General features: G+C 40.1%; 2 protein-coding genes across 18 annotated transcripts in view; one reads left to right on the forward strand and one right to left on the reverse strand.

Annotated features, from left to right (window-relative positions):
- The window catches only part of LOC137244381 (T-complex protein 1 subunit eta-like), an 85665-nt gene extending 85565 nt beyond the window's left edge, over positions 1 to 100 (reverse strand). For both annotated transcript variants that reach the window (XM_067773321.1, XM_067773320.1), the window contains exon 1: positions 28 to 100. The gene's annotated coding sequence lies outside the window, so the exon portion shown is untranslated. The remainder of the gene's footprint in view (positions 1 to 27) is intronic.
- Positions 1 to 23288, forward strand: part of LOC137244380 (uncharacterized) — a 469574-nt gene that overhangs the window by 21531 nt on the left and 424755 nt on the right. For 2 of the 16 annotated variants that reach the window (XR_010950935.1, XR_010950936.1), the window contains exons 6-7: positions 866 to 2064; positions 2130 to 2709. The exons of 12 other annotated variants lie outside the window; for them this stretch is intronic. The gene's annotated coding sequence lies outside the window, so the exon portion shown is untranslated. Of the gene's footprint in view, positions 1 to 865; positions 2065 to 2129; positions 2710 to 20414; positions 22698 to 23288 lie in introns of those variants that run through there. 2 more of the 16 variants (XM_067773313.1, XM_067773312.1) reach the window with 2 other exon arrangements.

Below are 23288 nucleotides of genomic sequence, written 5' to 3' on the forward strand. Positions count from 1 at the left end.
ACTACAACTTTTAGCCTCCATACTCACCACCGCGTGTTTTAAATCAATGATTTTTTTTTTCATTCAGGAAATGAAAAAAAAAATAAAAAATGAAACAAATGTCAAATGTCTACACTTTTCTTTTGACAGTCAATGCACGGCAACACCGACATTAGGCCTCATGCGCAATCATCGCGCACACTACACGCCACGTACTACAGACCGCACTACACGTCATGCACTACACGTCACGCATTTGTTCGAGCACAACACTCCACACATGTCGCGTATTACATATCTCGACCAATCATTCATTTGGTCGAGATTTAAAATACTTAATTCCACGAATCTCAACATTATCGACAGTACACGTCAAAAATAATGTTGAATGGTGGAAGTGCAACTCTGTAATACCTTTTCAGCCAGGTTTGGAACCGTTCCGTGTGGTGGCAGGCCACTTGTTGTGAAAACAAAGTTCACCACAAATCAAAATAAAACTTTAGGACTACTTCGGCGACAGCTACCGACATAAAATAAATTATAAAATCCCTACAAAATTTGGTCACAAAACCCAATCACGCCCATGCAAGTGTGACTAGGAATATAACCTATGACCTGGTAAAATGACTAGTCAAATGACGTGGAGTGACGAGAGCGTTTTTGCAGGGATGTACTAGAGGCGCTAAAGCACCAGCCACATCGTATGGATGCGTGCCAAATCTGTTTTTTCTTCGTATTTACTTATGGCCCTTAATTTTTATTTCAATAAAATGTTTTTTTTCTTGCGAAAATATATTAGAGATAATATTTTTTTTGGTTACGCCACCCAAACAACATTCCGCCAACCTCAATTTGGGCATGATCAATGATATCAATATTCTTTCAGATCATGACCCGCTACCAAACTTTACTGGCCAAGTCAGAGGAAGGCGCAACGCGTTTCGACGTCGCTTGCCAGCTCTGCGGCAGGGACCATAGTCTCCGAATCTGTCCCGAATATCGGAAAAGATCTCCAGAAGAGAGGTTGCGGGCAGTGCTTCTATATAAGTACTGTCCGAACTGTCTGTCACCCTTCCACCGGGTAAACAAGTGTAGCAGCAAGTATCGCTGCAAGAGGTGCCAAGAGAAGCACCACACCACGCTTCATTTAGATGAGCGTCGGCCGGTATGCGACGAGACAGCCACAAATGGCGACGACAATACGTCCGACGACGCGTTGTCAATCAACCTGTCGGGACCGGCTAAATCCTGGGCTCAGCAGGTGGAGGAGGAGAGAGCAAAGGCGGAGGAAGAAAGAAGTAAAACGGAGACAACAAGAACATCAACGGCCAACCATGGGATGCGCAGTTTCCGGCCGCTGTTACAGCATGAAAGAAGCGCGGCGAAAGCAAACAAACGTCGAAACGAACGAGACAACTGGCGGCACCGCGACATTGGACTCCAAGGAGGCCCGACCAAGTCGTCCAAACGCGGCAGACAGCAGCGGCGGGATAAATCAACGCCATACTATTCTGACGCCCAAAATATGCAAGCACTATCGCGTGGTACACCGGAAGGCTTCCGAACCGGCCGGCTGCTCCCAGCCACTCCAGCGCCCATAATGCGGTCTTTCGTGCCCATTGCGCCGACGGCCATCGTACGCGTCGAATCGCGTGGGCACCTACACTTGGTACGTGCGATCATTGATCCCTGCGCCGCCAGCACCATAGTCGATGCAGAGCTGGTACGCGATTTGCAGTTAGAGCGCCAAGGACCAGGGCAATGCACACTTATTCTGCGCGGCAAGTTCGGGTCAACGACTCATGTCACTACCCAAGCCGCCGTGGTCAACGGCCACTATCGGTTGAGTCCGCCATCCAATGTGGATCCAAAGGTTGCCGTTCCATTCGAATTTATGCGGCTTGCAGATCCGCAGTTCTACCGCTCATCGCCAGTTCGTCTTACACTCGGCGCTGATCTATACGCCGAACTGATGGTGAGCGGAACGCCAGCAACAACAGTTGGCGGTCTCCTGACCCAACCAACCGTATTCGGGCTGGTAGTCTCAGGAGCCTGCCAAAAATAGGAGTTGTTTCATAAAAATAAGTAATTACAGCACGGGATTTAAAACCACGTACGTATATCTAATAACTTCTTTTCTTTTTCCACAGGAGAGCGAAACGTGAGGTCAACCATCTGGCGTGCAGTGCTTGCAGTCCGCATCTGCACTGCCTTCTTTCATTAGCGCCTTACTGGACGTGCGATCACGTGGCATCCCTTTTTTTTTAATGTTTTCTTTGTTGCTTACGGCAAGGGGGCCGGTATGTTTAGGCCACAGGCCTAAATATATCTCCCCTCCCTCGTAACATAATTTTCTTCGTTTACTACCACATATGCATGCTTGTGATCACTAATACACACAGGCGTGTGTGAGTGGTAGTACGCATGTATCTTAGAGTTTTACCGCTGTGAGCCCGCGGTATAGCAACTTTGTTGCCGGGAAACCCAACGAAGGAGCTGTATCTCGGGTTCATCGGCTCATGTCGCAAAGAGGCTCGTCCTCTTTGAATCCAGCAGCCAGCAAAGGAACACGTAATCGCACGCTCACGTAAGTTCAACTTTTCAAACTTATTATCATATATATATCATTTTCCACAACATTTGTTAAACCTTTTCCTAACACTTGTTGTATTTATATAAATAAAAGCACTTTGTGAATTCTTTTTATTAATCCGAAATCTTTTTGGTGTTTTTATTTTTCTTCCCCTTTTTTCGCCTTAACTATTATTTAACAAATACGTGGGTGCGCGCCGTTGCCACCACGCATTTGTTCAGCTGTTGATGGGCAAATATTTTTCCGTATAAATTTTCGGGCTAATTATGTTGTGGACTGTATTGTTAAGGTGCTGTTTCCAATTCCTGGTGAGATAGGACCAAATGTTCGGTCGGGGTGCGTCTGCTCCTGAGTCGATGGGCGCACCGGGGTCGATCTCAATGGGAATGTGGCGTGTGGAATAAAGGAATAGCCAATAGGCGAGAATTTCTCGTTATAATAAGATGTTTTATTGAATAGAAGTACAATATTTTGGTGACAATATTACCTGTATTGACTGTATTGTAGAAAAACGGCAGAGATTGCTGGCGGCAGATGCGTGCTGGTTGGCGGTCAGAATCCAAGAGACCGGTTGTATTGAACGCTACAACCGTTGACCCGCAAAAATCCTCCGTTTTGGAAGGGGAAGGCACCCACACATCAACCCCGACATGCATATGCATGAGTGCTGACAAAAAGCACACATACACGGGCATGTACATGCACGCACATGCATGTGGCGGTGATGGTGTGGGTGGTTATAAATTAAAACGAGTATCGATTTGCAGAGTTGCATTGGGGGTATCGCAATCAGATGCGGAAAAGTTAGGCATCCTGCCTAAACAACGTCTCTTATTCTATCTATCCTCTCTGATTACAGAGAAACCTCTCCTAACGGACACCTCTAATAAGCGGACACCTCCCTTGGGCGGACATTTTTTCATGCACCAAGGTTAAAGTACATTTTTCAGAACAAATGCCCCTCTCTTATCCGGACACTCTCTTGGCCGGACGCGGACAGTCATTTGTTATAAAATTAGACCAAAAAGCTTTATTAAGCGGACGCCAACGTCTTGTGAACGGACAAAGAGATTTCGTTTCATAACAAATCAGAGAAAAACCTCTCTTGAGCGGACGCGAACTCCCCTTAAGCGTACAAAACTTTACATAAATAACAATGCAAAAAGTTCGTTACAATTATACTGACTTTTAAAAAACGTCGTAGTGCTTGTGTACACACATACGATGTGAGAAATTAAAAATAGGGGATTCCCGTGTTTGTTGAAAATATTTTTTAAGGCGCATGCTTAGTTTGGTTTGCTCAGTTAAGTGTGTTCAGTGAAAGTGAAAAGGCGTAAAACAATTTCGCGGTCGAATGTGAGTTTGAAAGAAAAAATTGCAATCATAAACGCTAGTGAGCAAAACAATTTTTCCGCAAGAGCATTAGCCAAAAGGTAATTTTTACTAAAAAAAACCTCGCTCAAATTTATATTCGGAGTGTAAAAACAGTTTTCAATGAAAAAGAAAATCGATTTAATTATGTACAGAGTCCTTATATTATCTGTTTTAAGGTTCAAAATTGGAAAAACCCAGGCTGCGCACATCGTTAAAAATAAAGAAGATATCCGAGCGAAATGGATGGATGGAAGCAATATTCAAAGTAGAAGGTTCTTTATGAAAGTCGATAGAAAAAAAATTGACGAGATGTGTAACGAGTGGTTTTGTAGGGCCCGAAGCTAAAATGTTCCAAAATCCGGGCGAATAATTCAGGAAAATGCTAGAGATGTCGCTTTAAAACAGGGTTTCAATAATTTTGTAACATCTAACGGCTGGTTACAAAAATGGCGAACCAGACATGACATAACTTTTCAGTACATTTGTGGCGAAAGTACTGCTGTTGATATGCAAGATATCAAGCAATTTTTGGAAAACTACCATCAATGATAATTGTATATGCCCCCAGGGATATTTATAACGCTGATGAGACAGGCCTTTTCTTTAGAGCTTTGCCAAACAAAACGTTGGCTCTAAAAAATGAGGCATGTCGAGGAGGCAAACTTTCGAAAGAGTGCCTTGCTTTAAGTGAAATATTTATTTTTATTTTTGTTATTACTGAATATGAGATATGTATGCATGTGTATGCATTTTGGAATTAATAAACACAAATCTTTTGTGAGCAATCTAATGAATATATTTTATTTAAATGAGCAATTAATAAGCATTTAATTAGTTAAAAATTCAAAACTTCACAAAATAGCTACCCACTCCCATAACCGGACACCTCTCTTGGCCGGACAAAAATCAGCCGACGGTGAGTGTCCGCCCAAGAGAGGTTTCACTGTATATGATTTTTTAAATCATCGAATTTTTTGTCACTGCATTTGCAATTAGGTCAAAACCTTGTTTGAGCCACGAGAATAGCGTTCAAAATATTAGCTTACTTATCCGGCATATTAACACAATTTTCACACAAGTAATGCGGGTTAGACTTGATTAGCTTTACTTCATAGTCAGAGATGCCCTCACTACAGGCTCTGTGGTAAATCCTCTTACAGAACCCATTTCACGGCACTAGACTATTGTCACCAGTTCTGTAAAATTGTTTGTTACACTTTCCACAAAATTCATACATTTTGGCAATTTAAAACGAAATAAAAGAAAATATAAGAATATGTGAAAATATGAGAGCGATTAAAAACACATCCATACGCGGCGAGAAACAAATACTCAGCTAGAAACGAATATCAATATGTAGTCCATGGTATAAATTTATAAATTTATTTATACCATGATGTAGTCTGATTTTTGTAGACATATTTAAAATAAAAGTTGATTTGAAACACAAATGGGTAATTCATGGCACTTCAATTTAATAACGGAGAGCAAAAACGGCTGTGTTCTCAGGTGCCGTATTTCCTCATAATGCATACGGAGATGACCCCTTAAGCCCCGGGAGGTATAGCCTCATCAATCAGATGTCTGTGGGGATGCCCAGGTTTCTATGTATTCAACAGAATCTGTTTGCTTAGCATTTCATTTCTCTCCGTAATGGGCACTAATCTCGCCTTATTGTGTAGGTGGTATTCTGGGGACATAAGAAGATATATTAGGGCAGTATTTTGGCAGGTCTGTATTTTCTTCCAGTGAGTAACCTTGGCGACCATATCGAGGATACGTAGCATGCAATCGGCCGGCCAGTTGCTTAGTAAGTAGTAATGAGCGTTTCTTTGTCTTTACCCCAAGTGCTGCCGGCAAGAGATTTGAGGATTCTATTACGGCTCTGAATTTTCGGTACATTAGGTTTGCATGCTCTCCAAAGTGTAGATCCTGATCGAACATCACACCCAAGTTGTAAATAAGGTCGCTCCTCCAATTTTTGCCGCCTGTGTTCACCTACAAGAAATCTGATGCGTTGGTTTATAGCCATTATTTGGGGGTCACCGGGGTTATGCTGTCTTATAACGTCACGTTCTCTCGCTAGAGTTGCGGCCCCCGCCGGAAAATGTTTCTAGATTTCCTGAAGTCTTCGACGGGAGTAAAACGAGCCGAAGCCAATTCGATGACCTTGCGGAAAGCACACTCGCATTCCACTTTCCTTTCTTAAAATTGATGAAAGTGCGTTTTTCAGTGGTGACGAAGTCGGCAGATTGCTCGAGCGAAAGGAGTATTGGTAGGTGATCAGATGCCAATGTTACCATTGGTTGCCAGTTGACGCAATTTACTAGTCCTGCGTTCACGATGGATAGATCTGGCGAACTGTGACAGCTTCCTACATACGAGTGGGGGCGTCTCCGTTTATTGTGCAGAACGTCGTTCCTTTATTTGGCCTGCCAACATCTCACTCCTTCTGTCCGCCTACAGGTTAGAATGCCTTAGATCGTGGTGGGTATGGAAATCGCCTAAGATAATGCCAGTATCGCCAGTGAATAGTGCGCTGATGTCAGAGCAGTATCCACTGAGGCAACAGATGATACGAGGGATGTAGATGTTGATGATTTATAAGTTTACATCGCCTGACCGGACAGATATGCCTTGACGTTCCAGGACACTCTCCCTGCCGCCGATGTCGGGATCAAATAGATTATATTGCACTGAGTGGTGGGTGATAAACGTGAGACCGACTACATTTCCGCTCTCGCGATCTTTTCTGTGGGCGTTATACCCAGAGCAGGTCTGCAGAGCAGATCTTAGTGTGAGTTCGGTGTCTTGGATGGCTGCAATACGGATGTTATGCCGCGGATGCGGCGCGTTCCAAGGCAGGAGCTGCATTGGGCAGATGTCGCAAAAATATATATTCTATGCTGGCAAACGGTGCAAAAGTCGCAGCAAGGAGCCACAAAAGCTTTATAAAAGTTACGCGGACGCCGAGTTTTGGGGTCTAGCCAAGAACATCCTGTCCGATGCAACCATCCCTTGCACGCGACACATTGACAAGAGTGTGACCATCCTAAAAAGATTCTTTTCCGGCAAACGCAGCAAAACCATTTCTCTGGACCGGGTATAGTTGAAAATTATTCCAATTAAAATATTTATTTATAAAAATTTTGTTTTTTATTTTTATTGTAAAATTTTAATTTAAATTATAATTGAAAACAGTTTTAATTTAATAGTAAAATAAAAATTGTATTTAGAAAAAGATGAAATTATTTAAAATTAATATTTACGATTTTATTACAATGGAAGAGTTGATTGATGAATTTAAATAATATTGTGGTTTAAAATATGCAATGGCTTTAAAATTTGTAATGATGTTCTTATTTGTGCAGAGGGTGTTAAAGGCCACAAATGATTCCAATAAACGGTACACTATATGACGATGTTGAATGTTAAAATACTTGGATATATGAATGAAGTATAGGGAGAGATTAGTGGCACTATCTTGTAGATGAAACTTCCTGAGCAGTGCTGCATTCATTTTCCACAGCTGTGGCTGTATTTGCATTTGTATTGTTTTGATCTGCCATACACTTCTCGTTTTTAGCGTTTTTATCTTGCGTAACTTTAAAATATGTCGCAATGTGTTGCGAAAAATCACTCAATAATTTTATTTTTTTAATTATTTGATAATTTTCTGCTGGGCTCTGGCAATCAAAAAATTAGATTTTTTTGATTCTTTCCTCTATATCACGTAGCGGCTCCCGTCCCGTTCGATATTTGTTTTAACTGTTGATCTCTTCTCACTAGCGTTAACAGATGCACCATACTTGTGGTTTACGAAAATTTTATGGCATACGTTTTTTTTTAATTATTAATAGCTCGTGATGAATAATGTTCAAGGTTAGAGGTCCGTTGGTAGGATCGCCAATTATAGTTGAAAATTATTCCAATTAAAATATTTATTTATAAAAATTTTGTTTTTAATTTTTTTAGAGTTTTATTTTTTATCAACTAATTAGAATTTTCTTTTTGAAGTAATTCAAAAATTTTCATCTTCAAAATACAACACAATTAAAAAATTATTTTAAAAATTAAAGCATAAAGTACAAATTATAATGTTTTAGTTATATACCGGGTCAGGTAAATGTCCTGGATTGGGTCGTTACCTTCCCGGAGAAGGAAAATGTGGCGCAGTCCCACTGCAAGGATCTGTTGGGAGGATGAGAATTTGTGGGAGGGACGCAACAAATTAAATGGGGTTACACTGAAATGACAGTCCTTGGCTGGGAAAAATTCCGAGTCGCTCCGGTACATAGAACCGGCTGCCGTGGGAAGCGCCCCGATCACCTGTTCAATCGCTGTTCGATTACTTAAATCATTTGCATTTTTGGTAATTTTTATAGCTTTATACGTTTATGTTATGTTAATTTTATGAGCTTAAAGGCCGTGGTTAAATAAAACACAATGTTTAAAATTGCATTGGTTTTTAATTTGTCGATATTTCGGCTTCAATCTGAAGCCATCTTCAGGAGCATGCGATAATGCTTGATCGACTCATTTGCTCAATAGTGTTTTTCATTCGTTTGTATAGACGACTAGAATATTGCATTATTTAAATATTTCAAAACGTATGTTTAACCTCTTCAGTCCCGGCGCTAACATCAGTGAGAAACCAATATTTTTTTATATTTTTTTAGCTTATATTCTTCTAAATTAATTATAAAATTTAAATTTTTTTATTGTAACATATAAGGATTCTTATCACTGGCAGGTGCAGCCAGCTGGACATTTGGCTCGTACGCCAACGAAAAAAAAACAGTTTTATACCAAAAAGAATTTCAAACAAAAAGAAAGAATAGTTTAAAATGGAAACATTTCAAAACATTAAGCAAATTTCAGTAAATGGTTAATGTAGTACTAATTTCTTATGAATGGAATTCCATAAAACAGTGTCTATCGCTGGCAAAGCACAAAAATACATTGCAAGAAATGCATTTGAATCTGGTCTTTTGGTTGCATCCTTCCTTACGGCATCTCATAAATTTGTTTTTATCCTGGACACCACAGATGGGCAAATGCCTGCTTTCAGCCCTTCTCACATTTTTTGGTGGTAGTGGCTGTATAGATCTAGCTCTTTTTGTGGGGAAATCCTCGGGTTTCAATGTCACTATTACCAGCACATTCGGACAAACATTCTCCTACGTACATCCTAAAATCTAAAAGGTCCATAAACTCGGACTTCTTCGCACCAAATGAAAATTTGTCTTTTTTATAAAAAAAACTCGTATGGGCCACTTCTTTGTTCGGATATTAATACGGTAATAAGATATCAACCTGTCTGCATGATCTACCCCACCCATTGACGTGTTGTAATTTGCAATCGTATTTGGACAATTGACACTTATGTATTTTTTGGTTTTCTTATCCCATCGATTAACAGATATAATTGGTCGTGTTCCCGTCGAAGTGGTCGCAATAAGAACGGAACGACTATCCATCCATTTCACAACCGCTTCTTTCTCATCTTCTCTCACAAACTCATTCAAGGTACCTCTGCCTCTTTTCAGAATATCATGGTCTGTTGAAAGTTTTGCTCCCAGCTCTTTGGGGATTCGATTTTGTTGAATTGTACCAGTAGTAAATATTTCATTTTCCATCAAGAAATCTAGCAGCTTTACCGAATTAAAATAACGGTCAATAAATATTTCGCTGCCTTTTTTATATTTTCTACAAGTCTTTGCACTACTATTCCCCCAGTTCGTAAATCGTGGTTGCATTTTTTATTGGCCCAAGTTTTTGCCCCTGGTAAATGAAAAATTCCCATACTAAACCATCTGGACTAGCAAGGACCAAATTTTCCAAACCAACAGGACAGGATTTTCCCTTAACATATTGTTTCAATTGAGTGGTGCCGGAGAATGGAATCATTTGTTCATCGATGCTCAGTTTTCTGGCTTTGGCATTTTTTCAAAACGGGTTTTATAACTGGTTCAACCTTCCACAATTTGTTGTTTTCTTTTTCTTGTGGAGTAACTCCTTTAAAAGCAGGTCGGTAGTACATACTTACGCGAAGAAGTTTCTTGCAATCAGCTAGTATGTGAGCCCCACATAGTTTCTTGTACTCATTAAAATTTTGACCATTTTGTAGAGCGTACATATTACTCTGCTGTGAAATTTCGCGCCAAAAATTGTCATCAAATATTCCGAGAAATATTGGAAAGGTGTCCACTCAAATCCATCCTCTGTGTTCCATGCTTTCGCGGTAGCGAGTGTACTAACCCCGCCAAATTCTTTGGCTAGCCATTTAAACAGTTTTTTGTTTTGAAGAGTTACATCAACAAATTCTGGTTCAGCAATATTATCAGATTCTGGATTGTGGTGGTCGCCTTGACAGGGGTTGTTTGTCTTCATTATTTCCATGGTGGACACGTTTGCCACACCATGTTTTCATTTAAGACCAGAATTAATCGAAAAAAAGGACCAAATCTCAAAGAAATGGACCAAATTTTTGTATTCTCTAATTGGACAAACTATTCGGCAATTCAAAAATGTGTCGAATTCGTTGCAAAATCTTTAGTTTCATGGTGTGGTAAAGTACATTGTTACTCACACTTTCATTTTATCAAAAATCATAATATAAATATATATTTTAACGAAAAACCTTGAAGAAAACACGTGCCGAAATCCAGACTAATTCAGTTTTTTTTACATAAAATTTTTAGTTTTGAACAAAATTTCTCCAGATCTCGGTTGTATCAATTTTATCATAAAATCAATCATAAATGTTGAAAAAAAAAAATAGTTTGCAATAGTCGGGAGTTCCAATTCTTTTAATGATACGCAAACTTAATTAATTACCCTTCCCTCAAGCTTCGATTTTACCATCTATAGCCTAGATTTAGTAAGTGAGGGGTTTGAAATGTGCACTTTTTATACTCAGCGTGCTTTGCACACGTTTGATGGGTTTGATGGTGAATGAGGACAAAACGAAGTACCTGCTGTCATCGAGCAAAGAGTCAGCCTTGGCAACCACGCTACTGTTGGCAGCCATAATTTCGAAATAGTAAAAGACTTCGTTTATTTGGGAACCAGCATCAACACTAGCAACAACATCAGCACTGAAATCCAGCGAAGAATCAATCTTGCCAATAAATGCTACTTTGGACTAGGTAGGCAATTGAAAAGAAAAGTCCTCTCTCGGCGAACGCAAATCATACTCTACAAGTCACTTATCCTACCCCTCCTGCTATATGGGGCAGAAGCATGAACCATGACAACAGCAGATGAAGCAGCTTTGGGAGTGTTCGAGAGAAAAGTTCTTCGAAAGATTTATGGACCTCTACGCGTTGGCGATGGCGAGTACCGAAGAAGATTTATGATGAGCTGTACGAGCTATACGCAGACATCAACATAGTCCAGCGAATTAAAACGCAGCGGCTGCGCTAGCTAGGCCATGTTATGCGAATGAAAGATGATGCTCCGGCCAAGAAAGTGTTTCTATCGGAACCCGCCTATGGAAGCAGAGGTAGAGGGCGGCCCCCACTCCGTTGGAAGGACCAGGTGGAAAACGATTTAAACTCCCTTGGTGTGACCAATTGGCGCCGGTTGGCGGAGAGAAGGAGCGACTGGCGCGCCTTGTTGGACGGCCATAATCGTTTAGACGGTTAAGCGCCAATTAAGTAAGTAAGTAAGTGCTTTGCACACAGAGTATATTAACTTTAATTGGATAACGGTTGGTTGTACAGGTATAAAGGAATCGAGATAGATATAGACTTCCATATATCAAAATCATCAGTATCGAAAAAAAAATGTATTGAGCCATGTCCGTCCGTCCGTCCGTTAACACGATAACTTGAGTAAATATTGAGATATCTGCACCCAATTTGGCACACGAGCTTATCTGGACCCAGAATCCCTCACTAGGGTAGGCACCTTGTCGTTGGTGTGAGGGCTTAGCCGAACTCCATAGCGCCCGACTATGAGGCGGAGCTGTTTAGGACTGACATCTACGCCGTTTCGCCTCATAGGAGGGCGGCGGGATGTCGGTGACCAAGAACTGCCATCCCCTAATCCAGGGTGTTATGCGGACCGTGCCTATTGGACGATTTGCAGCCAGGGGATAAATTCGGCTGTATTCGAACGGAGCCTTCCCGACACCGGGCCACCTCGGGAAGTATTTATGGCCTTACCACAGTAAGGGGCGCTGCTGTGGCGGACGGTTCTTTCCCCGTATATAATAATTGACCGCTGAGCCCGCCTTGTCGGGCAGGTGGTCGTACGACCAAGATGAACGACTCATTACCTGATTGTAATAAGGATGATGTAAAGAGGAGGACTGAGTCGCAATCCAAGGACGACAAATACGAATTAAGCAATGCGTCGGACTCGGTGAGCGAGAGTAGTGCTGATTCAATGAACTCCGTGTTGGAGAAGCACACAAATGAAAACGGAGTGGAAGAGTGGAGAAGAGTACGGAGCAGAGGAAGTAAAAGAGCTCTATCGCAGTACGGTGCAGCACTAAGAACTGTACAACGCTTGGGAGAAGTGGCCGACCCAACAGAAGTGGAGATCGAGCGCTTGGAATGGGCCCATGAAGCGGTAGAAGTAGGTCGAAGGCAGTTCAAAAGGTTTGCTGCGAGAAACCCTCGGTTCTGCAACCGGTACGAGGAGGAAGAAGCGTCGAATGGCAGAATGAAGAGGCAACGTTCGACGGAAGGCGACAAGCCTGCTTTCAAGAGGCAGAAAGGACCCAGTCCTAGAGCCGCGAGGCAGCGCAGTGGCATAGACAAGACATGTAGGCCCAAAGCTGTAAGACAGATGGGCTCCAATAGCGAGGTAGCAACTACCTCGAAAGTTGCGAGTCAGAGGGACTTCCAACTACGGAAGTAGGAGATAAGCCAAAGGGAGATAACGCTAAGACTCCGGCTTTCTCGGAGGTGCTAAAGGGAGTTAACGCTAAGAATCCGGCTCTATCTCGGAGGTGCCAAAGGGAGATAACACTAAGACTCCTGCTTTTCCCGAGAAGATGAGTGCAGTCCATTTGGACAAATGACTACTGCAAGTTGGAGATATGTGGAAAAGAAGCTTATTAGCTTAATGCTTAAGATGATGCGTGAACAACCAAGTAAGCCCCTTCCAACCTTTGACTCGGGGGGATGGTATAATGATGTGAAGATGATAGCGTGCGACAACATCGCGAGCTTGCGGTGGCTGGAGGAAGTGGTTCCAAACCTCCAAAGGCAAGGCACGAACGCGCGGTTTGAGGTGGTGGATAAAGCGCAAATCCCCACGGTACCAAAAGTTAAGCTATGGATACCATGCGTGATGAAGTCGGAGGATAGACTGCGACTTCTGCAGAATCAGAATCCGAACATACCGACACAGGATAGGAAGGTACTTACTATATCTCGGCCTACCGAGGATGGTCAGTTCTACATCTTTCAAATAAACAAGCAGGCGGAAGATATTTTGTACACGCAGCTTGGCAAAATGTTCTTTGGCACTGGCAAAATTTACATGCGACTCAGGAAAAGAAGTCCCGAGGATAAAAACCCTAATACGCTAGAGGTGGGCGAAGTCGAAAAGGAGCTCAAAAGCCTAAGGGAAAAAAGACAGGTGGAGGTCCCCGACGTCACCACGAACGTGGTAGAGAGGACCAACCGCTAAATGGTGCTGTGACTCGCACAGAGGAACACCCGGCACAACAGTCACGAGAGGCTGAAGGGGGCCTCGAATACTCTAAACCAAAAGGCCAAGGGGAGGACGACGACGTCAAGACGAAGGTGCTGGAGGGGGCAAACAGCCCAATGGTGCTGCGAGTCCTACAGATAAACCTCCAGTAAAGTGGCGTCGAGCGAACTCCTCCTAACCCTTGAGGAGGGTTCGTTTGACGTGGCGCTGATCCAGGAGCCGTGGCTCTCATCGGGGGGAAAGGTTTCTGGACTTATCGACCGCGGGTTTGGCGTTTACTACGCGCAAACGGAAGGACGGGTGCGAGCTGTAGTAATGGTAAGGAAACAGCTGCATTCATATATGCTGCCTAATTTCACCACTGAGGATATCGTAGCGGTGGCCGTTAGCAAAAGAAAAAGCAGGCATTTATCCTGGCGTCCTGCTACATGGCCCATGCTGCGGAGGTTCCACCGATGGAGTGCAAAAGGCTAGTACAGGAGCAAGGGCGCAAAGGGCGGTTGGTTATAGGCGCAGATGCAAATGCTCAACACAATGCGTGGGGAGGAGCACATACGAACGAGAGAGGCGAATCTCTATTTTGTTACATCCTGCAAACCAATTTGCAGATAGCCAACAGGAGAAATGTCCCTGCATACATTGGTCCAACATCCAGCAATGTTCTTGATATTACATTGAGCTCCGAACGTGATATATGAAGGTATGATTGGATGGTTCTTGACAGACCATCCTTCTCCGACCATGCGTATATCAGCTTCAGCATCCCCCTAAAGACGTTAGAGAAGGGAGCAAACTTTAGAAACCCTAGGTCAACGAACTGGACGAAATTTCAGAAACATGTAGAAACAAAACTGGGACAACCCAAAGAGGTTGCTAATGTAGAGGAACTGGAGGAGTCGAATGAATTCCTAACAAGGACGCTTATGACTGCATATAACAAAGCTTGCCCTCTAAGAAGATTCAGAGGAAAAGCAAAGCCGCCATGGTGGAGCAATGCGCTGAGTCTTCTATAAATGTTTAAGCTCGCAAAGACCGCGGAAAGCGAAGCGTGTCGGGACGAATACAGGGATCTACTGAGGATCTACAAGCGTGAAATTACCAGGGCGAAGAGAAACTCATGGAAAAGTTTCTGTACGGACATAGAGTGCTCCAGCGAAACAGCACGGTTGAAAAAAGTCCTAGCAAAAGGAGACATATTCCAGGACTAATAAAGAAAGAGAACGGGGAATGGTCACGTAATAGTGAGGAATCCCTTGAGGTGCTTCTCGATACACCTTTCCCATCGGGAGACGGTTTAGAAGAGCCAGCAAACATCACTCTCACTTCGATCACGGAGCTAGTAATTGCCGGGCTTGGTGACCAAGATCGAGTGGGCAGTGAAGACGTTTTCTAAGTTTAAATCGCCGGGCCCAGATGGTATATTCCCGGCCATGCTACAAGCCTCAAGTAGGAGATTTATCGGCTGCATGTTAAATTGCAGAAAGATTACATCACAATGGGGATTGTACGAGGCCACGAAATCAGTGGACAGGGGCACGCCGCAGGGAGAGGTGATATCACCTCTGCTGTGGACGCTGGTCATCAACCAACTGCTCAGGCAATTCGATGAGGGACCCGTAAAACTTACGGCTTACGCAGATGACGTTGCAATTGTCATAAGTGGAAAGTGCCTTCCAACGATTAGTTCTTTGATGGATCTAGCGCTTCGGGATATTCATACCTGGGCATCTAATGTCGGGTTGGAAGTCAATGCGGAGAAGACGGATATGGTCTTGTTTACAAAGAGGTACAAAGTCCCAAATTGGACCAGGCCTAAGTTAGGAGGGGTGAACTTACAGGAGAAACCTTGTACAAAATATCTAGGAATCATCCTAGACAGTAAGCTGTCATGGAAGCTCAACGTGGATGAGAGGGTCAAGAAGGCCTCAACGGCACTCTATGCATGTAAAAAAATGCTGGGGTGTACGTGGGGCCTATCGCCCTCTCTTTCTCATTGGGTTTTTACAGCGATTGTAAGCCCTATTCTATACTATGGAGTTCTTGTTTGGTGGAAAGCCACACAAAAAACAACATACCTCAAAAAATTAGAGGGGGTATGCAGACTATCGATGCTTAGCATTACGGGAGCCCTGAAAAAAACCCCGACGGCTGCACTGTATGCCATTTTTCACGTCCCACCTGTAGACCTGGTAGCAAAGAACAAAGCGTTAACGACCGCAACCAGGCTCGGTGCTTCGGGCAGCTTGAGCGCCGACCATATGGCCATAGTAGTATATCGTCATCAATCACAAGACGAACAGACTACATGATTCCCTATCTGCGCATCGAGGGAGATCTTAAGGCCACAATAGAGGTGGACAGTTGGCGCAAGGGTGCGCAAATGGCGGACGAGGCGATACATGTGTACACCGATGGTTCCAAAGTAATGGAAGGAGTAGGGTCTGCGGTATACTGCGCTGATCCGGAAGTAAGCAGATCCTACAGGCTGCCGGATTACTGTAGCGTTTTCCAAGCGGAAATATTAGCCGTAACCAAAGCAGTAGAAACCCTGGAAGAGAATAGCTTAAGCTGCAACCGTGTTAACTTTTATATTGACAGTCAAGCAGCAATTAAGGCAATAATCTCGCATAGCACAGCATCTAAATGCGTGTTAGAGTGTAAGCAGTCCCAATTAGACTGGGCGAGATTAAGCGAAGGCGACAGGTGCCCATGATCGACCAAGCGGGAAAGGCGTGGGTTCAAGCGCGGGGCTGTAAAGTGTCGAAGATTACGTGTAGGTCTTACAACCTTAGACTAACACAGTTGCTTCTATCATTAAAAAGAGAGGACTGTAGACTCATGACGGGTATTCTGACTGGACACTGCCTTCTGGCGTCACATGCCTTTAAATTTGGCTTGGTCAGTGATAGCAGATGTAGGAAGTGCGGGTTGGAGGAGGAAACGATCGAGCACGTTCTGTGCTCGTGCCCTGCACTTGCCAGGCTAAGACTCCAGCTATTAGGAGTGATACAGCTGTCAGATCTAGAAGCAGCAAGTGGCTTAAGTCCTAGGAAGCTTCTAGTATTTGCCAAGAGGACGGAGTTATTTTATAATATAGGTCCTGGTTTTTGATAGGGTTTGGAAAACACATAAAATCTGATTATTTATTAAATAATACACCTATAATGTTGAAATTTGACATGTGGACTTGTATTGAGACTCTTGATAAAAATTTGAAAAAGAAAAATTTTTTAATGGGCGTGGCACCGCCCACTTGTGATAAAATCAATTTTACAAATATTATTAATTATAAATCAAAAATCGTTAAACCTATCGTAACAAAGGCTGGCGAAAATCCTTGAGCTGAACCCTCCTCGAGGGTGCCGGCTGGTAATAGTCACTACAGTACCCCGCTAGGGGAGTGCTAGGTAAGTTCAGGAATCAGTGCCATTAGTGCCTTAGCTCCTTAATAGCTCTGGCATATGGTAGTGGCTCTTGAACATGGCCTCAAGGTGGGGGCCGGTCCGGTGGTGTTATGCGTTGCCGTGCCGATGGTCAGCCTGGCTGGGGGCCCCTCAAATAGCCCAGTCGCTAACGGAGCCTCTGGGAATCAGGCCACACCCAGTTGTAATTTAGGCCTTATACGAGGTACAGCGGATCTCTGCCTGGGGTGGACGACCCCGCTCTCCGCAAATCGTGGGATTCACTGATGGATTGTAAAAACAAAAACAAAAACAATTGTAACGAGGCCGGAACTCATAAAAAGCCGGAAGGGGTAACACCCATCAATCTGGAAGCTCGTGCGATGCAGGGCCCTATACCATACGTGGTGGAACAGCTGATGTATGTTTGGTGTGGTGAGATTGAGCTTAGGGTGTCAATACATCACCCTCCTTTGGGAAGAAGAAGTCGGCAGAGTGATCAATTCTGCTGGCTTCTTCTTTCCCGACATTATTTGATGTAAATTATGTTAAATTGATGAACTCAAACATACATCAGCTTATCTTCCAATTAATAAAAAGTTTAAGAACTTATTTAATATGTACAATTGTTTCAATTAATGATAATGAAATTTATTTATACATGTTATTGAAGTTATTTAAAGTTTTAATTAATGATAATTAAATTTATTTGTACAATGTTATTGAAATTTTTATTTGCATTGCAATATGCAAATAGTAGTTGCATGATATATGTATAAAATTTTGATACAAGAATTCAGTTTTTAATGAATTTTGTTTAACTAAAACTATTAGTTAAAGTATTTTTTTTTTTAAGTTTTAAGTATTATAAACTATAATACAGTCTTTTTTTTTTGTTTTTTTTTTCCTTCGGTTACAATTTCATTTATCTTAAGTTTATAGTTTAACATATTTTTGTCTTATGTTTTTGAAGCTAGGGAGTTTTTGCTATGCCAATTGGCATATTTGAAAATAAGTATATGATTATAATATATAATATATAATCATCATGGAATCACATATGTTTGTGGTTTAGCTTTTAGCTACTAAGTCGTATGTTTACATCTTATATTTATTTATAAATTTTATACATTTCAAGTGTTTGTGTTTTTTTGTTTGTTTTGGCATAGAAATGCGTTTCGTACTAGCAACCTAGTTTTATTTAGGTATTACAATTCTAGAATTTATAAATTTTGTATTTGCAAATAAAGCGTGAGTTGCCTAAAGCTATTTATTATACCTTTTGTACGCGATTTTTGTGAACAGTTTTTAATTTTTTAGTTTTTTGTCATAAATTGTTACATTTACGCCATCCATTTGTTTAACTACATATGGACCCTCGTAAATGCTTGCGGATCAATGGCTTCTTTCTTTAACTCATTTGGCAAAACTGGCTTTCTAGCAAATGTTAGTTCAAAGGGAGTGAATTTATTATCGAAAACAGTATTGGATGTTGTATTGTGCAAGAAAGTAAAGTACGTTAAATATGTATCCCAATCAGAGAAGGTATCGTTAAGATATGCCCGTAGGTATTCGTTAAATACTCTATTGAGCCAACCGTTTGGTGATGATACGCTGTCGAAAAGTCATGTTTGATATTCAAAAGTTTCATAAGTTCTGAAAGAATTTTATTCTTATATTCGGTGCCTAAATCTGACCTGATGGATTTCATAGGACCATATATCAAAACTCTCGAAAATTGCTGAACCTATTTGTTTTGGCGCTTTTATCTGGCACTGTTATTGTTACCAGGTATTTTGTTTAATCGCATATGATGGTAACTGCGAACTTGTTACCGTAACTCGATTGTGTAAAGGTCCTATTGTATCAATAATAACTATATCAAATTGTTTACTCGGCGTTGGAGTCAGTACTAAATTTTCTTTCATTTTTGATTTGACTTCGTTTACTAGACATTTTTAACAATTTTTGACGAATTTAGCATGCCTGTGAAGTTGGCATACACAATATCCCGAAACTAAAAAACAAAAACTTTTCTGAGTAGATTTCAAATACATCTGGAGTTCGTGAAAAGGAGAAAAAAGTTCTGGCTTTTTAGATAGAAAAAAACGTTTTTGAAATTTGTGTATGCCAACTTCGCGCAGCATACAAAGTGTCGAAAATTGATTAAAAAACTGTTCTGAGTAGCTTTTCAATAGTTCTGGAGTTCCTGAAAAGGAGAAAAAAGTTCTGCAGAATTTCGCCAAATATTCACATTTTTCAAAAATTTGAAAAATTCGAAAATTAGGAAAAAGTTGTTCTGAGTAGGTTTTTAAAAGATCTGGAGTTCCTGAGAAGGAGAAAAAATTTTCTGCAAAATTGCGCCCAAAATTCACATTTTTCCAAAAGTCAAATTTTTTAAAAAATTTTCAAAATCAAAAAAAAAAATTGGTGTTCTGAGTAGCTTTTAAAAAGTTCTGGAGTTCCTGAAAAGGAGAAAAAAGTTCTGCAAATTTACGCCCAATATTCACATTTTTTCAAAAGTCAAATTTTTTAAAAAATGTTCAAAATCAAAAAAAAAAAAAAATTGGTGTTCTGAGTAGCTTTTAAAAAGTTGTGGAGTTCCTGAAAAGGAGAAAAAAGTTCAGCAAATTTACGCCCAATATTCACACTTTTTCAAAAGTCAAATTTTTTAAAAAATGTTCAAAATCAAAAAAAACAAAAATTGGTGTTCTGAGCAGCTTTTAAAAAGTTCTGGAGTTCCTAAAGTGGAGAAAAAAAGTTCTGCAAATTTATGCCCAATATTCACATTTTTTCAAAAGTCAAATTTTTTAAAAAATGTTCACAATCAAAAAAAAATGGTGTTATGAGTAGCTTTTAAAAAGTTCTGGAGTTCCTGAAAAGGAGGAAAAAAAATTGTGCAAATTTACGCCCACTATCACCATTTTTCCAAAAGTCAAATTTTTTAAAAAATGTTCAAAATAAAAAAAATGGTGTTCTGAGTAGCTTTTAAAAAGTTCTAGAGTTCCTGAAAACGAGAAAAAAGTTCTGCAAATTTACGCCCAATATTCACATTTTTCCAAAAGTCAAATTTTTAAAAACTGTTCAAAATCAAAAAAAAAAAAAAATTGGTGTTTTGAGTAGCTTTTAAAAAGTTCTGGAGTTCCTGAAAAGGAGAAAAAAGTTCTGCAAATTTACGGCCAATATTCACATTTTTTCAAAAGTCAAATTTTTTAAAAAAATGTTCAAAATCAAAAAAAAAAAAATTGGTGTACTGAGTAGCTTTTAAGAGTTCTGGAAAAGGAAAAAATGGTTTGCAATATTTCATATGTATTTATTCAATTTAACACTAGTTACATATGTATAAAAACTTAGAAAGCTTATATATAACAACACCGTACTACTTCCCTATTTAGTTGATATGAAAAAGTAAAATATTTTTGGACCAGACTCAACTTAGGGAAACTGGTTTTTTAATACTGTGGCGAATGTTGGCATCACTAGGCTGTTAGTAAATAATCACGCAACAACAAAAACATGAAGCAAGCCACACTGGCGTACATGAATACATCGGTCATCATTTACACACATAAATACAAGGCAACGAAGAGATATTTCACACACATCAGCCGAAGTAGTTTCTCACACATACACCCGCATATGACTATGAGAAACGCATAAACTACAAATATACATGTACATAGCTAATTACCAAGCAGGAGTTACAAGAGTTCTAGAAGGCGAAACGTCTAGACTTTTGAAGAAATATGCGGACGCAACAACAGAGAGTATAAAAGCAGGGCAAGCTGGGTAATAATAATTCAGTTTTGATTTAAACACGCTTTTTGATGTGAAGTACTACTCTCAAAGTAATCTTAATAAAGACCAGTTTGCAATACTAAATATTGGAGTGATTTATTCCAGAATTTAGTGATTCGAACGTTTGCAGAAGGTGTACAATAACCAGGATTCCCCAAAAATCGTTACATTACGAAATAACTCCAAATATGTTTATTATTATTTCCATTATATTATATTAAGAAAATAAATTGTCTCAAATATCTTCGCAAAATTGTGCAAAATGTTTACATTTTTCAAAGTGAGCACCTAAGAATTAAGAAAAATTAAAAAAAAAAAATTTCTGATAAAAAATAAATAAAAATAAAACAAGTAAGGGCAGGCTGTGCCGAAGACTTCATACCTTTCATGAATGGGGCTGAACAATAATCTTATCCCGTTCGTAATCTCCAAATAATCGGATGTATAAGATAAGAAATATATAGTGAATAGATGTACATACCTAAACAATTTTTAAGATAAATATAAAATAAAAAATGGCAAAAAACCCCCTTATCTGAACGATCGGTTGTATGGGATATATATTATATATAGCTCCGATCGAAATGATTTTTACAGAAAATCTTCTATGATATATTAGAATATATATCACCAAGTTTCACGTTTTTATATTGGAAACTAAGGGAGAAATGGCCAAAAATCTTTCTATCTGAACGATCGGTTGTATGGGATAGGTATATACTATATACATATAGCCCCGATCAAAGTGATTTTTTCAGGAAATCTTCTATGATATATTAGAATAAATATCACCAAGTTTAATGTTTTTATATTGGAAATTAAGGGAGAAATGGCTAAAAATCTTTCTATCTGAACGATCGGTTGAATGGGATATTTATTATATATAGCTCCGATCGAAATGATTTTTTCATGAAATCTTCTATGATATATTAGAATAAATATCACCAAGTTTAACGTTTTTATATTGGAAATTAAGGGAGAAATTGCCAAAAATCTTTCTATCTGAACGATCGGTTGTGTGGGATATATACTATATATATTTATATTTATATTTATATTTATTGTAATACATCAATGAAACAAAGTTTCTTACAGACTACTAACAACAAGGACATACATTTTTATATAAAAATACAAGTATGTTGCATACTACACTTAAGAAGTTAATATGCTAAGCATTTAAAACAAGTTTAAAGATTTATAGATAACGAGCGAAAAAGATTTACGAAAGCTTCAGTGGTCATTGAAAAATCAATGACGATTGTTTGAGAAAAAATTTTAAATTCTCGCATAGATCTTGCAAAAGGAGCATTGCTGGCGAAATTAGTTTTAACCTTTTTGCAGTAAAAAGGGTAAGTGAATCGGAGGTTACGCCTAGGAACATTAAAAGTAATCCTTTCCATGAGAGAAGGGCAATCAAGGATCCCTTGAATAATATTGAATATAAAAGTCATCGACAACATAGACCTACGACTATCCAAAGATTGTAGGTCAATAAGCATGAGACGCGAAGCATACGAAGGGACAGGATCGTCGAATTTTAAGGTTCTTAGAGCGAATTTAAGAAACACCTTCTGAATACGTTCTATTCTTTTAATAGAAACTTGGCTATAGGGCCTCCATATGAAAACTGCGTACTCAAGACGCGAGCGTACAAATGTTATATATAACATTTTCAGAGTGTAAGGGTCAGAAAACTTACTGGAATTCCGACGGATACAACCAAGTACTGAGTAGGAATTTGCAATGATGAAGTCAACATGATTATTAAAGTTCCACTTCGGGTCAAAGATAACCCCAAGATCTTTTACTTCAGTGACATTGCGCAGGAAAGTGTTCGAAATGCTATAGTTCGTAATACGAACATTCAAAATTTTAGCAAACGTCATCTTAAAGCATTTTTTAATATTTAAAGGGAGTCTATAACGTAGACACCACGAATCACGTCAATATCACGTTGAAACTTAGCTTCATCACAAGTATCCCTGACTACGGCGAAAATTTTGAGATCATCTGCATACAGTAAATAATTTGCAAATAAAAAGCAACTACTTATGTCGTTGATGAAAAGAACAAATAGTAGAGGGCCTATAACGCTTCCTTTCGGGACACCGGATGAAGCAATGAAAGGTTCTGACGAAACACCATCGATAGTAACAAAACAGCGTCTATTAGAGAGGTATGATTGTATCCATTTCAAAAATCAGCAATGGAAACCCATATGAGCAAGCTTTCCAAGTAGTACTCTGTGACAAACTTTGTCAAAGGCCTTCGAGAAGTCTGTATATACGCGATCAACCTGGAATCAAGCTGAAAAAAGAAAGCAGTATGACAGTAATCTACAAATACAGCTAAATTCGTGGCTGTGGATCGCCCAAACACAAACCCATGTTGATTTTGGCAAATAAGAGATTTGGTTGCAAAATACAGTTTGTCTTTTACAATACACTCAAAAAGCTTAGAAATGGTAG

Source organism: Eurosta solidaginis, chromosome 3, assembly GCF_040869045.1.
Source record: "Eurosta solidaginis isolate ZX-2024a chromosome 3, ASM4086904v1, whole genome shotgun sequence".
Classification (NCBI taxonomy): Eukaryota; Metazoa; Arthropoda; class Insecta; order Diptera; family Tephritidae; genus Eurosta; species Eurosta solidaginis.